Raw genomic sequence first — 16,723 nt, forward strand, 5'->3', positions numbered from 1 at the left:
TACCAATCAACAGCTCATACCCAATCAATATCATCAGCTGTTATCAAATTAAATCTCAAATATCACCGTAATATCATTCTCATTCAGAGAAAATCCGCAGTACTCACTGCACAATACCTCGACGAGAGCTATATCGATACTCCTCTAATAGCTATTATTGTACAATAATTCATAAAGTGACAAAACATCAGGTCACTAGTGCAAAAATCCAGCACTATAGTACCTGGATATCCTCCATTATCTAGATAGTTCACTCCAACTATCTGTCAATCTATAAACCATAGATATAAATCATACTATACATTCTGCCAACAGTACTAAATCAACCAAAAATCATGGTATGATATAATCAACTCTGGCATTCCATACAATCTGGCATACCTCTCAGTCATTTATTCATATCTGTACATCATTCTGTACCATATATATATGCCGATTTGAACAATCGTTCAATCATAACCACATCCTAATAAATTCTTGGCACGATTTCGGTAAATCTATCACCAGATCCATAGAATTGTACTCCTATTTCTATTCAGGAATCGATAATCTGTATAACCAATCTTCTGGTTTCTATCTTCCTGTCTTCATCTGTCAGCGATTTAGACATTTCAATACACATTCTGACAAAACTGATTTGGGTTATTTACATCAAAACTATCCGTTCGTATTATCACACATTTCTTGTTACTAGAATAATACGAAATCTACTACTGTGTGCCTCTGACAATACCTGTCATTTCAAATTCAAAATATCTGGCACAAACAAATCAGCTAATTATATAAAATAAAGCATTACCTACCTGGTATTCTGATTAACACACTGTTCTGACTATCGAAATCAAGTTCTGAACAATCGGATCACTGTCTCAACTGTGCTACAATCAATCAGTATACTATCTTCAGATATCACAGACTCTGAATACAATCTGTTGCAATCTAGATTCATAGTCGAATAATTCTGTATACAACAATCTCAGTTTCCAGAATATTCAATACAAATTTCAACTGTTCGATTCAATCAATCATATGCTGCGAATATATCAAGATATCATAGATAAAACGAGCATAAGGTCATCAGAACACTTCGGAACACAGGATTTATCAACCCATACATAGAACTGAAGTATTCCCCAGAGAAACACATAATCAGATGTAACTCTAACTCTCAGACAGTAAATCTTCTAACTGACATTTCACTTCTTTCAATTCAATCAAGATCATTCTGTACAGAAGTCTACAATGAAATCCATACCTGATATCAAATCAAGGCTGAAGTCGCTCTCCCTGATATAAGACAACCCAGAATTGCATCTGGAACGAATATAGCAACTCTCCTGCTATTGACAAATCATTTTCAGATAGGCTCACTTCAGTAATCAACTGAATACATAAGGAATTACTCCATTCTTTTCGATAATCATCGAATCATACATAATACGGATATCAAGGAATTCAAAATCGAGAATCCTTACCGTATATCATTCGTTCATCGGCTATTTCAGGTCCGAATCTTACCATCTCCTGGCAAGAATCCATAATAGTTCTGTACTTGTTAGCATATTACTATCAATAATGTAGTCAGAATCAGACAACATAAGTACAACACAATCTAACTCGATTTCATTCTCATCTTACTGCAGTACACAATATATCCCATAATTAACTGATATCAATTCCTTTCCCCAAAAGGTACAAAGATCAATACTACAGTAATACAGACCCCGCAGGTACTACATATATCAATACAACTCAGTCAAAGATAATCGTAGGGAATGCATGAGTATATATCAATACTTATGCAACATAATCATAAAAGATTATTACCTGCCACTATATCATCACGTGTGTCCTGGGTCTGTTCCTCGATCACTACCACCAGATGATTCTGCTCCCTGAAATCTTCGGGAACCTTTCTGTGGACAGACTCTAGCAAAGTGTCCCTGCTGTTTAAAGATATTGCACCTACCAGTCACTCCATGGCACTGTTCCATGGGATGTCTCCCTCCGCAAGTCCTGCAATAAACTCCAGTATAACTCGGGCTAGAACCACTGGAGCTAGATGAACCGCTCAGTCCACTCCCTAACTTCTTGAACAGTTTCTTTCGAGCTTTCAGCAAATCTTGCTTTCTACTCGTGCTGCCACGATCAAATCGGGGAGGGGATTGCTGTGTCTGGGGTTGCATCGCACACATCCTTCCTAATTGTCTAATCAGACTCGCCTCGGCTCTCTTCGCTTTACTCAAGGCATCAGCAAAATGGTAAGGTCGCTGCATATTCATCAATGCAACTATCTCCGAGTTCAATCCTCTGATGAACTGATCCGCTACAGCTTCATCATTCCCAGCTATCTGAGGAACAAAACGCAGTAGAGTAGAGAAGTTAGCAACATATTCTTCAATATTCAGTTGGCCTTGTCTCAAATTCTCAAACTCTGCTCTCTTGTCCTCTCGGTACGAAACTGAGAAAAATCTTCGATAAAATTCAGTTCTGAATGTTTCCCACGAAATCACTGTACCTCTCTGTTCTAACATTGTTTTACTTGTAATCCACCAACTCCTGGCGGCTTCTCGTAACTGGTTAGGCACCATTTTAACTCTCTGTTCATTCGTACAATCAAGTAAATCAAACTGTATTTCTATGTCATCAAACCAGTTCTCACAATCTTCAGACGTTTCGATACCACTCAGAATCGGCGGCTGAAATAACTGAAACTCCTTCAACTTTATTTCCATCTGAGTTTCTGACACATCTAACAGATCAGTCGAAGTACTACCTCGTTCTGGAACTCTTCTAGGAGGAATATCTGATAATCACAGATGTTAGTAGTAACAGGAGACCATTCCGTCTCAATCCCAATCCTGATCAGCTTACCTCTGATCAAAAATTGGTTCTGATCCAGTTTCAAATAATACATATTACCAAATCAACTCAGATATTCAGGTAACATGTAGCTTAATAGCCAGTAAAAACATACTGGAATCTTAGCATATACAATGTAACTTCAACATTATATTCAATCAGATGCTATGTAACTTCAAGCAATAACACATAACATCATGCTAGCACACACCATGTAATTCAACATTATAAATAAATCACATGCTAACAATCACATGCAGGAAAGAAAACACATTCTACCCCGCTCACTAGCTTCTATCTCAATCTCAAGAACCTAGAGTTCTAGAGCCTATTGTTCTGGAACCTAATGCTCTGATACCACCTGTTGTGGGGACCCGGACGCTAATCATCTTCTTAATCATCTTTGGGATTTAATTATCAATTAAGATAAACAGGGTCTAATTTTTTTTTTTAAAATACAAAGCGGAAACGTAATGTAATTCAATTCAAATTACATATTAAACATAAATATACAAATCTTGTATTATCTACAAGAATTCAACTAGGTTCAACTATATCTCGGTGCTGAATCCTAAGTTGCTTCGAAGCCCGGATCTCCACGCTATCTAGTCCAGCCTCTTTCTCTTCTTGACCCTGATCCTATCCCACCTGTTGCCATGCACACATACAGACAAGACAATAGCCGGATAACTCCGGTGAGAATTACATTCTCAGTATAAATCATGTATACATGCAATCATACAAACAATATAAAAGCATATAACAGATATGTCTAACATGTATTCAAATCAGAATATAAATCAATATCAAGAATAAATCCTATTCTAAACATGTACCATCATCAGGAACATACATCAATATGTACCATATTCAGGAACATAATCAACATAACTCAATATACACTATCAATTAGACTCATGACGTCACATTTAAGACTAGACTCAATCCTAGTCTAGGGATCCCGGTTTCCAGAAGTTAGCATTCCCATATCGACTAACAGTAATAGAAAAGACTCCAGTTCTATCCACGTCGATAGGGTATCGATCACCAGTAATAGAAAAAATACGAATTCTATCCACATCGATATGGTATCGATCACCAGTAATAGAAGAAGCTCGTATTCTATCCACATCGGTATAGTATCGATCACCAGTAATAGAAAGAACTCCAATTCTATCCACATCGATATAATATCGATCACCGGTAATAGAAGAAGTTATGATTCTATCCACATCGATACGGTACCGATCACTAGTAATAGAAGAAGAAGCTCCAATTCTATCTACATCGATATAATATCGATCATCAGTGATAGAAGAAGTTGTAATTCTATCCACATCGATAGCCAAACATCCGGTGACAGACTTTGGCACAATCGCCAATACACTATCTTGTGACATCGTTCAATGTGCCCGTGGCGATCCCACCACTATCAGGCACTTCTGTCACAAGATTACTCGTCTAATACCTGCTGTCTATAAATCAAGAGAACAAGTACATCAATCAAATAAATACAATATGGTAAAGTATGTGATTTAGGGAAACTCGAGCCAAACCTCACTCGAGTTGTGCAATCCCAACTCAACATTAATTTATACCTTTATTTTCTCGGTCCGACGAAGACGAAGTATTGAAAACAACTCTTTCCATACCCAATCTGCTAATAACAATCGAATAGATACAATATCAGTATATAACTCAGTTCAAAACCTGTTCTGATTAATACTCAAATCAAAAAATAATCTAATCAATGCCAATCGACATATGATACCACAATACCATCTCAACCAATACCGAGTCTGATCAATATGAATCAACTGATGTTTCGACGGCATACCAATACAGTCTCGTTAACCCCGTCAGTCCCAACATCACAGATATAATACCAGAACTCATAATCACTATCGATATAACTCATAATTTCAACGATAATATAAATCTGATATCGATTCTCAATCAAATCGACTCAAAAATTCATAACAATTTCATAATCAGTCTGTTTCTTAATCTGACTTCGATTCTATGATGTCTACTATGTCAATAACATCATATATGAATTCCATTCAATTCTGGCAATATCATAATTTCAAGACATATCAAAACGTAGTAAAACTTACGTCCAGTTGTAGCCTATGTCGTTAGGAACACAGTACTATACTCGGATTCGAAAACAGACGGACGGATTGCTCGTAACTTGAATTTCTCCCGAAGCTTCCCTCGGCTTCATCCTCTTTCAATTCTGAGGAACAATCGCTTGTACATATATATATATATACGTCGCCCATGAAAGAGACAAGTGGCTTGTTCTTGTTCTGCATGTCGCGCGCATATGCGCGCCCAAGGTCCGCGCATATGCGCCGGAAGCACTGTCCGGCTACTGGACTAGTCGCGCATATGCGCGCACTGACATCGCGCATATGCGCGAGACCTACTGTCTCCGCATATATCAACTCGCGCATATGCGTGCCTTCTGCCACGCATGTGCGCCAACCTTCCTGCCCTGCTCGCGCATATGCGTCGTTCACGTCGCGCATATGCGCCGAGCACTCCACTAGGCTACTGTACACCTCGCGCATATGCGCGTCCTCACGCCGCGCATATGCGCGGGGTCTTCTGTCCACTCCGCGCATGGCTCGCGCATTACGTCGCGCATGTGTGCGAGCACACCTCCTTACACATATATTTCGCGTCTTTTCTCACCTTTTCCGGTCTAATACTTTCCGTCTATAATTACCTTGATTAATCAAGAAATCATACCAGATTAATCTCAGATTACGGTAATCAAATTCTCGGGCATTACACATACAGACATAACAACAGCCGGAAACTCCGGTGAGAACAAATCCCAGTATAAAACATGTATACATGCTGATACGAAATCATAAATCATGCATGAAAGCAATAACCATGGCTCCATAGTCTATGAAACCGATCTATCTAAACATGCCATTCAATTCCAATCATGTCTTGACTCGAATCGACTCTACTCTAGGGATCCCGGTGTGAATAAGAGGTCAATGGGTGTCACCTACCCTCCCAATCGGGGTGACTGTATGTCTTATTCCTAGACTTCGGTCATATCTGTATCGAATGTCTACAATCGGATTGAATCTGGTCCGAAGCGTCGATACCACCGAACATCTAGTTTGGCAAATCTACCAATGACTTTCCTATCTCAAAGGCTTGAATGTAAATCTGTAAATAAGACATCATCATATAAAGAGATGTGAATATAAATCTATAAACACATCAAATTCATATCAAAAGATAAACAACAATTCTATTATGTGATTTGGTTGGGAAACTCAAATTAAATCTCATTTGAGTTGTGTCTTCCCCAAACAAAACATGAATTATACCTTTCGTCGCACAATCTATCGTAGTCGAAGTCTCGCTATCAAAGTTGCCAATAGAATCTGAAATGGCATGATCAAAGTGTATTCTATCAATAGATATAGGACTCAATCTTCAATCTGAATACAATTCGACGGCATAACGGCGGATTCTCGATATACCGGTCAATCCAACTCTCACATATATCAATAATTCATAGGTCTCAACTCATAATCATCATCATAAGCATATTATAGTACTCAAAATCTGCACAAGTTAACTCTAAACATGCTGGAAAATAATAACTATAGCATACAACATCCGTTCTTCGATCCGATTGCATTTCCACGATATCAATCATCTCAAGAACATATTATCACAAGTATATCAGCATTTCTCCAACATGTATACTTCAAAACATGTTAAAACTTAACCAAACTTACATATTTTTGTAGCCCTTAAAGAAAGGAGCAAGATTCTATGCTCTGATTAAAGTTTGGATGTGTAATTCTTGTACAAACTAACTTTAAAAGAAGAGAACTTTCCCTTTCCTTGAACTTTTCCCTTTCTCTCGGTGGTCTCAGTTGTGCTAGGAGAGAAATGAAGACACACACTATATATATATCTTGCATGTTGAGGGGCAAGTGTCATATTTTTCAAGTAACACGCATGACCGCGGGTGCGGTAGTTCAGGAACCGCGGGTGCGCTCAAGCTTCGGCAGTCCATCCATTTTCAAAAATCGACGACCGCGGGTGCGCTACATATAAAACCGCGGGTGCGGTGACATCAACGCGGGTGCGGTTACGTTTGAACCGCGGGTGCGCTGTCATTTCTGTAAATACTTTCCAACTCTCTGTCCATCAACCGCGGGTGCACTCTTTCTTGGACCGCGGGTGCGGTGACCCTACTGTAAAAATGGCTAACTTTCTGTCCATGCACCGCGGGTGCGTTGCTTCATTAGGCGCGGGTGCGGTCCCTTTCTTCAAGCAACACTTCATCTTTTCATTTTATCCCCATACAATATAGGGCATTACATTTCTCCCCCTCTTAGATATTAGTTCGTCCTCGAACGTGAAATTAATTAATCAAAGTATGTACAAACAGCAGTAAAATCAAAAGCTGAATTAATACTCACATGTGCTCAGGTGCAATGTCGCACCTAAGGCCTGCTGCAGACTGTGCCAAAAGTGTGAAGTGGATCGTGGATCATGATCTGATACGATAGACTTCGGCACACCATGTAATCTGACTACCTCTCTGACATATATCTCAGCCATCTGATCTTGTCTGTACGTCATTCTGTACGGAATAAAACACGCTGATTTGGTTAATCTGTCTATCACAACCCAAATCGCATCACAACCCCGGGAGGATCGAGGTAACTTCGTCACGAAATCCATGGAAATGTGATCCCATTTCCATTCTGGAATAGATAGGCTCTGAAGTAAACCTCCGGGCTTTTTTCTCTCGGCTTTCACCTGTTGGCAATTCAAGCATTTAGACACATATTCGGCAATATCTGATTTCATCTGTTTCCACCAGAACTGTGTCTTCAAGTCGTTGTACATTTTACGGCCTCCAGGATGAATACTAAACCGACTACAGTGCGCTTCTGACATAATCTGTTGTTTCAACTCTGAAACATCTGGTACTACAAGACGGTTATTCACATACAGAACAAAATCATGTACCTGATATTCTAACTGATGTTCTGATCTGACCATCTGAATCGACTTCTGAATATTCTGATCAGTTCTCTGCGCTTCTTTGATTTTCATAATCAAATCTGGCTCAACTTGAATCGTGGCGAGTCTTAATGGTCTACTATCTGTGTCAAATGCTAAACCAGACAAACAGCAATCTTCAACTAAATTCGAAACACCTATCGTCGATAAGGATAGGGCGCAAACCTTTCGACTCAAGGCATCCGCTGCTGCATTTGACTTCCTTGGATAGTACTTGATCTCGCAATCAAAATCTTTCAGTAGATCAAGCCATCTACGCTGCCTCATGTTCAACTCTGACTGAGAAAACAGATACTTCAGGCTTTTATGGTCAGAGTAAATCTCAAATTTCTCACCATAAAGATAGTGACGCCAAATCTTCAATGCAAATACGATCGCCGCCAATTCAAGATCATGAATGGGGTATCGAATCTCGTGTGGCTTCAGCTGTCTCGAGGCGTATGCAATCACATGACCTCGTTGCATAAGAATACATCCCAGCCCTCTGTGAGATGCATCACAATATACAACGAAATCGCCAGTACCTGAAGGAATCATCAAGACAGGTGAACTGGTCAGCCTCTTCTTCAACTCTAGGAAGCTAGACTCGCAATCCTCCGACCATACAAAGGGTGTATTCTTTTGCGTCAACTGGGTAATCGGCTTCGCAATACTGGAGAAATCTTTGATGAATCGTCTATAGTACCCTGCTAGACCCATGAAACTGCGTATCTCAGGCACCGAAGTCGGTCTCGGCCAACGAATCACAGCTTCCACTTTACTCGGATCCACAGAAATACCATCTCCAGATATGATAGGACCCAAGAAGACAACCTGTCTCAGCCAAAACTCACACTTTGACAGTTTAGCATACAATCTTTCATTTCTCAATGTTTGCAACACAATTCTCAAATGATTGTCATGCTCATCCAAATTCTTTGAATACACCAAAATATCATCAATAAAAACAATCACAAACTCATCTAAATATCTCTGAAAGACGCGGTTCATCAGTCCCATAAACACCGCTGGATCATTCGTTAAACCAAAAGGCATGACAATAAATTCGTAGTGTCCATACCTGGTTCGGAATGCTGTCTTCGGTATATCAACATCTCGAACTCTGAGTTGATGATATCTCGATCGCAAATCAATCTTGGAATAGACAGATGATCCCTGTAACTGATCAAATAAATCGTCGATACGCGGCAATGGATTTTTATTCTTTATCGTTGCTTTATTCAATTGCCGGTAATCTATACACAATCTCATCGAACCGTCTTTCTTGCGCACGAATAGCACTGGAGCGCCCCAAGGAGATACACTGGGTCTGATATATCCCTTGGCTAGAAGATCTTCTAACCGTGCTTTCAATTCCTTCAATTCTATCGGCGCCATCCTATACGGAGTTCTCGAGATAGGAACGGTACCTGGAATAAGATTAATACTAAAATCTACCTCTCGAGCTGGAGGTAACCCTGGAATCTCGTCAGGAAATACATCTGCAAACTCCCGTACTACTGGCAAATCTGCCAATGTCGGGCTCGATTTCAGTAAATCTAATGAATAAATAAGGAACCCTTCTGCTCCTTGCTGCAACAATCTACTCATAGCCAGCGCAGATACTAAGGGAATCCGAGATCTGGAACCCTTACCATAGAATTTCCACTCCTCTGTCATTTCAGGTCTGAATTTGACAATCTTGTGAAAACAGTCTACGGTGGCTCTGTACTTAGTCAACATGTCAATCCCGACAATACAATCAAAATCAGATAAACCAAGTACAACACATTCTAAATCGATCTCATGTCCTTCAAACTGCAGAAAGCAATGTCTAACTGAAGTCACAGATATCAGACCACTTCTTAACGGAGAAGAAATAGACACTACAGTAGACAATGACTCTACAGGCAATGCATGTGTCAATGCAAAACGTTCTGATATGAATATATGTGATGCACCTGTATCTATCAATACATATGCAGGATAACCGCAAAGAAAACAGTTACCTGCAATCACATCGTCTGGTGCATCTTGGGCTTGCTCTTCCGTCAATGCAAACACCTGAACTTGTTGTCTGGGAGGTTGGCTCACTGTCTGGCCACCTCTGGATCTAGGTTGGGACTGTGTAGGCGGCGGTTGGAAGGAATGAACAGACGAAGCTTGCCTTTCGGGCTGAGTCACTGATGCTGATGACCCTGCACTCTGAAATCTCTGTGCACCTCTCTGAGGACAGACTCTAGCGAAATGTCCCTGTTGCTTACATATGTTACATCTGCCCATCACTCCCTGACACTGCTCTGTGGTATGTCGGCCTCCACAAGTAGTACAATATACACCTGTCACATCTGTACTCTGGCCAGGACCTCTCTGTCTTGGCCCACTGGAGCTCGATGAACTGCTCCCTGCTCTCTTGAACTGCTTACCCTTAGCTTTCAAAGAATCTTTCTTCCCACTACTACTTATTCCACTATCAAATCGAGGAGGAGGTGGTGGAAACTGTGTGGCGAACGGTGGCGGTCTCTAACCCTGAACACTATAGGAAGCTCCTCGCTGCCTAATCAAGCCAGCCTCTGCTCCCTTCGCTCGATTCAGCGCCTCAGAAAAAGTGTTGGGTCGCCCCGTGTTCACTAAGGTGAAGATATCCGGGTTCAAACAAATTATGAATTGATCGGCGACCGCCCCGTCATTCCCTGCTACATGAGGTGCAAATCGAAGCAAGGACGAGAATTTGGCAACATACTCCTCTATGTTCCACTGGCCCTGTCTAGAGTTGGCGAATTCGGCCCCTTTGTCCTTTCTGTATGACACTGGAAAGAAACGTTGATAAAATTCATCTTTAAATACTCTCCAAGTAATATCAATACCTCGATGTTCTAAGGCTCGTTTCGCCGTTAGCCACCAACTCTTGGCCACTTCTTGCAATTGATGCCCAATCAGCTTCACCCTATGTTCATCTGTATAGGCAAGTGATTCAAATAACATCTCTATATCATCCAACCAGCTTTCGCAATCCGCTGCATTCTCAGTGCCTTTCAAAGTCGGGGGTCAGAATGACTGAAACCGCTTCAACAGAGTCTCCATCGGGGTAGCGGTTACGTCCATCTGGGTACCTGACGTACTCCCCTGTTCTGGCACTTGACCTGCAGCTGGTTGTGGTATTCTTCTAGGTGGCATAATCTGATTATCAAACAGATTAGTACACAGTCTATACAATCTGTCTCAGCCCTCCTCTGATCATATACCTCTGATCCAGAATCGGTTCTGATTCAGTCTTTACAAGTATATGCTGTAAGTCAACTCAGATACAATACAACATATAGTAGGGAAAGCATTAAATCATGCTAGCACATCAAAAGCAAGGAAGAAGACTCGATCTACCCCGCTCATTCTATTCTATCTCAATCTACAGAACCTACTGCTCTGATACCACCTGTTGTGGGGACCCGGGCTCTAACTCAATTCTTTTCGGGATTAATCGGATCCTTGTTCAAAATGAGGGTCAAATTTTTGCTTTTTAACATTCATTCAAATGTAAATACAAAGCATAATATCTTTCTTTATTTAATTACAACACATATAATATACATGTCATGTTCTACTACAAACACATCACTAGTGTTTAATACAAACCATAAACTATAAGTAGTACAAATCTAGTACAACATCACTATTGATCTTCTGCGCCCGTAGTCACCACGCTATCTTGATCTCATCTCTGACGTGACCCAGACCCTGCCCCACCTGTTGTTATGCACACATACGGACATAACAACAGCCGGAAATTCCAGTGAGAACAAATCCTAGTATAAAACATGTATACATGCTGATACGAAATCATAAATCATGCATGAAAGCAATAACCATGGCTCCATAGTCTATGAAACCGATCTATCTAAACATGCCATTCAATTCCAATCATGTCTTGACTCGAATCGACTCTACTCTAGGGATCCCGATGTGAATAAGACGTCAATGGCTGTCATCTACCCTCCCAATCGGGGTGACTGTACGTCTTATTCCTAGAGTTCGGTCATATCTTTATCGAATGTCTACAATCGTATTGAATCTGGTCCGTAGCGTCGATACCACTGAACATCTAGTTTGGCAAGTCTGGCAATGACTCTCCTATCTCAAAGGCATGAATGTAAATCTATAAATAAGACATCATCATATCAAGAGATGTGAATATAAATCTATAAACACATCCAATTCATATCAAAAGATAAACAACAATTCTAGTATGTGATTTGGTTGTGAAACTCAAATTAAATCTCATTTGAGTTGTGTCTTCCCCAAACAAAACATGAATTATACCTTTCGTCGCACAATCTGTCGTAGTCGAAGTCTCGCTATCAAAGTTGCCAATAGAATCTGAAATGGCATGATCAAAGTGTATTCTATCAATACATATAGGACTCAATCTTCAATCTGAATATAATTCGACGGCATAACGGCGGATTCTCGATATACCGGTCAATCCAACTCTCACATATATCAATAATTCATAGGTCTCAACTCATAATCATCATCATAAGCATATTATAGTACTCAAAATCTGCACAAGTTAACTCTAAACATGCTGGAAAATAATAACTATAGCATACAACATCCGTTCTTCGATCCGGTTGCATTTCCACGATATCAATCATCTTAAGAACATATTATCACAAGTATATCAGCATTTCTCCAACATGTATACTTCAGAACATGTTAAAACTTAACCAAACTTACATCCTTTTGTAGCCCTTAAAGAAAGGAGCAAGATTCTATGCTTGGATTAAAGTTTGGATGTGTAATTCTTGTACAAACTAACTTTAAAAGAAGAGAACTTTCCCTTTCCTTGAACTTTTCCCTTTCTCTCGGTGGTCTTAGTTGTGCTAGGAGAGAAATGAAGACACACACTATATATATATCTTTCATGTTGAGGGGCAAGTGTCATATTTTTCAAGTAACACGCATGACCGCGGGTGCGGTAGTTCAGGAACCGCGGGTGCGCTCAAGCTTTGGCGGTCCATCCACTTTCCAAAATCGACGACCGCGGGTGCGCTACATATAAAACCGCGGGTGTGGTGACATCAACGCGGGTGCGGTTACGTTTGAACCGCGGGTGCGGTGTCATTTCTGTAAATACTTTCCAACTCTCTGTCCATCAACCGCGGGTGCACTCTTTCTTGGACCGCGGGTGCGGTGACCCTACTGTAAAAATGGCTAACTTTCTGTCCATGCACCGTGGGTGCGGTGCTTCTCTAGGCGCGGGTGCGGTCCCTTTCTTCAAGAAACACTTCATCTTTTCATTTTATCCCCATACAATCTAGGGCATTACAGTTTCCCAGGTATCTTTTTCAACGCCACGATGACTCCACTGAACTTTCACCTGTGGAATAATCTTCGTTCTGAGTTGCTTTTCCTTCCAATCAAGAATCTAAATCGTCTTTTCAAAATAACTCAATGTTTTGTCCAATTCGGCCTCGTTTGACTGAATCACATGTGAAGCGTCTGGCATGTACTTCTGCCATAATACTACATGAAAGACATCATGTATTCTAGATAATGAAGGCGGTAGGGCTAGTCGATAGGCACGATCTCCTATCTTTTCAAGAATCTCATACGGCCTAATATATCGTGGAGATAGTTTCCCTTTCTTGCCAAATCGGATAACTCATCTGAAAGGTGAAATTTTCAAAAATACTCGGTCACCAGCCTCAAATACCAACGGTCATCGTCGGACATTGGCATAATTGGCTGGTCTGTCTTGGGCTGCCTTCATTCTCTTTTGAATTAGCTTCACTTTTTCAATCATATCTCTAGTCATGCTACGTCCGATCTCAGGAACTTCAGAGATGTCATTCTAATAAAGAGGGGATCGACACCTCTTTCCGTACAACGCTTCGAAAGGAGCCATCTCAATACTCGTCTGATAGCTGTTGTTGTACGAAACTCACCAAGTGGCAATATATCTTGCCAGCTAGTGCTAAAATCAAGCACTGCTGCTCTCAGCATATCTTCCCATGTTTGGATCGTCCGCTCAGACTATCCATCGGTCTATGGATGATATGAAGTACTAAAATATAACTTTGTATCCAAAATCTGTTGTAAATTCTGCCAGAAGTACGATGTAAACCGAGGATCATGGTCTGCTACAATCGACTTCGGCACTCTATGCAGTCTGCTTACCTCTCTGACATAAATCTCAGCCATCTAGTCATGTCTGTACGTCATCTTGTACAGAATAAAGCATGCGGATTTGGTCAATCTGTCAATCACAACCCAAATCGCATCACAAACTCGGGAAGATCTCGGTAACTTCATTATAAAATCCATGGGAATGTTCCCATTTCCCTTCAGGAATAGACAAAATCTGTAATAGTCCTCCGGGTTTCTTTCTCTTAACTTTCACCTGTTGGCAATTCCGACATTTGGCTACAAATTCAGCAATATTCAACCAGATTCAACATATCACTCATCGGTACTGATCTGCTAAAATCAACAGATACATCATCTTCAGATATAACACATCCTGATTGCAATCTGTCTCAATCAGGATTCACCATTTCAACAGTTTCTGATATCAAATCAAGGCTAAAATCAATTTCTCTGACTGGAATCAGATCTGAAGTCTTATCGGGGGAAAACATTAATAACTTTCATATCATTGGTAAATCACCCAATGATAGACTCAACTTCAGTAAATCAGCTGAATACATAAGGAGTCTCTCTGCTCCTTTCTGTAATAATCAAATCATAGATAGTACGGATTATCAAAGGAATTCTCAATCTAGAATCCTTATCGTACAATATTCATCCTTTGGCCATCTCAGGTCCGATTCTCACCATCTTCTGGAACTAATCTAGGGTAGCTCTATACTTGGTCAGCATATCAATATCAGTAATTCAGTCCCAAAATCAGACAACACTAGTACAATACCAGCTACCAGACGATCTAACTTAATCTCATTCTCATCCTATTGTAGTATACGATATTTTACAGAATTCACTGCTATAAGAACTCTCCCCAACCAGTAAGGAGATACACTACAGTAGAATAAAGACTCAACAGGTAATGCATGACTCAATGCAAATCGTTCAAAAATAAACGTATGGGAAGCATCCCTATTCATCAATACAAAAGCAGGATAACTACATCAAGAACAGTTACCTGCAACATCATCATCTGGTGCTTCCTGAGCCTGCTCCTCAGTCAAAGCAAATACTCTGGCCTGCTGTCTAGGAGGCTGGCCAACTATCTGACTTCCTCCTGGCCTCTGCTGTGACTGAAATGGTGCTGGCTGAAATGAATGAACAGCAGCTGATCGTCTACTCCACTATGCCGCTGATCCAGATGATTCGGCTCCCTGGGATCTTTGAGAACCCTTCTGTTGACACACTCTGGCAAAATGTCCCTGTTGTTTGCAGAAGTGGCAACTACCAAGTACTCCTTGGCATTGCTCAGTGGAATGTCTCCCTCCACAAGTTCCACAGTAAGCCCCGGTATAACTTTGTTTGCTACCACTGGAGCTAGAAGAACTGCCGCCAGACGTCTTAAACTGCTCTCCTCTAGCCTTCAGAAAATCTTTCTTTCCACCACTGCTACTATCACTCTCGAATCGGGGAGGTGGTTGCGGTGGTCTCGGTGCGGAAGAAACATCTGTATCTCCTCTCTGCCTTATCAGGCCCGCTTCAGCGCCCTTTGCTCTATTCATGGCATCAGCAAAGTTATTCGGTCGCCCTGTGTTCACCAATGTAAAAATATCGGGATTCAAGCCATTGATGAACTGATCAGCAACGGCTTCGTCATTTTCAGCCACATGTGGAGCAAACTTCAACAAGGTAGAGAACTTGGTCACATATTCTTCAATGTTCAGCTGACCCTGTCTCAAATTGGCAAACTCCGCCCCCTTGTCTTTCCTGTATGACACTGGGAAAAATCTCTGATAAAACTCAGTTTTAAATACATCCCAAGTAATAGTCGTACCTCGATGATCCAAGGCCCTCTTCATCGTAACCCACCAGTTCTTTTCAATGTCCTGCAACTGGTGTCCTATCAGCCGAACTCGTCGTTCATCTGTATACTCCAACGAATCAAACAACATTTCTATGTCATTCAACCAACTTTCACAGTCAACCGAAGTCTCTGTTCCTTTCAGGGTTGGCGGTTTGAATGACTGGAATCTTTTCAATAATTTTTCCATACGAGTGGCTGTAACATCCATGGGAGGATTCGAAGTACTACCCTGTTCCGGTATTCTTCTCGGAGGCATATCTGATAACCAAATGGATTAGTAACTCCAATAAACCTGTTTCACTTCCGTTCCCTCCTCCGATCATCTTAATGCTGATCGAGAATCGGTTCAAATTCGTTCCCAATAATACATATTACACAATCAAATAAGATAAGTCAAGCAACATGTATTATATAAAGCAGTAAAGCATGCTAGCAATCACAAGCAAAGAAGGAAAACGCAATCTACCCTGCTCACTAACTTCTATCTCAGTCTAAAGGATCTATCGCTCTGATACCACCTGTTGTGGGGACCCGAACTTAACTCAATTCTTAATCTTTTGTTGGGAATAATTAATCAATTAAAATAAACAGGGTCTAAATTTTTTTTTAAAACACGAGAGTGCGCAGCATATGAAATAAGTCTTATCTCATTTACACGATCACCAATCAGATCTAAGTACAAGTCCTGTACAACAAGAAATCGTAATAACTACTGTTTCTTCACTACATCTCAGGTGATATAACAGATATACTCATAAGTCCGGATCTCCATGCTAACTGTCTTCTCTCATCCTCTTC

The sequence above is a fragment of the Primulina tabacum genome, chromosome 12 (genome assembly GCF_025594145.1).
Source record: "Primulina tabacum isolate GXHZ01 chromosome 12, ASM2559414v2, whole genome shotgun sequence".
In the NCBI taxonomy this organism is placed as follows: Eukaryota; Viridiplantae; Streptophyta; class Magnoliopsida; order Lamiales; family Gesneriaceae; genus Primulina; species Primulina tabacum.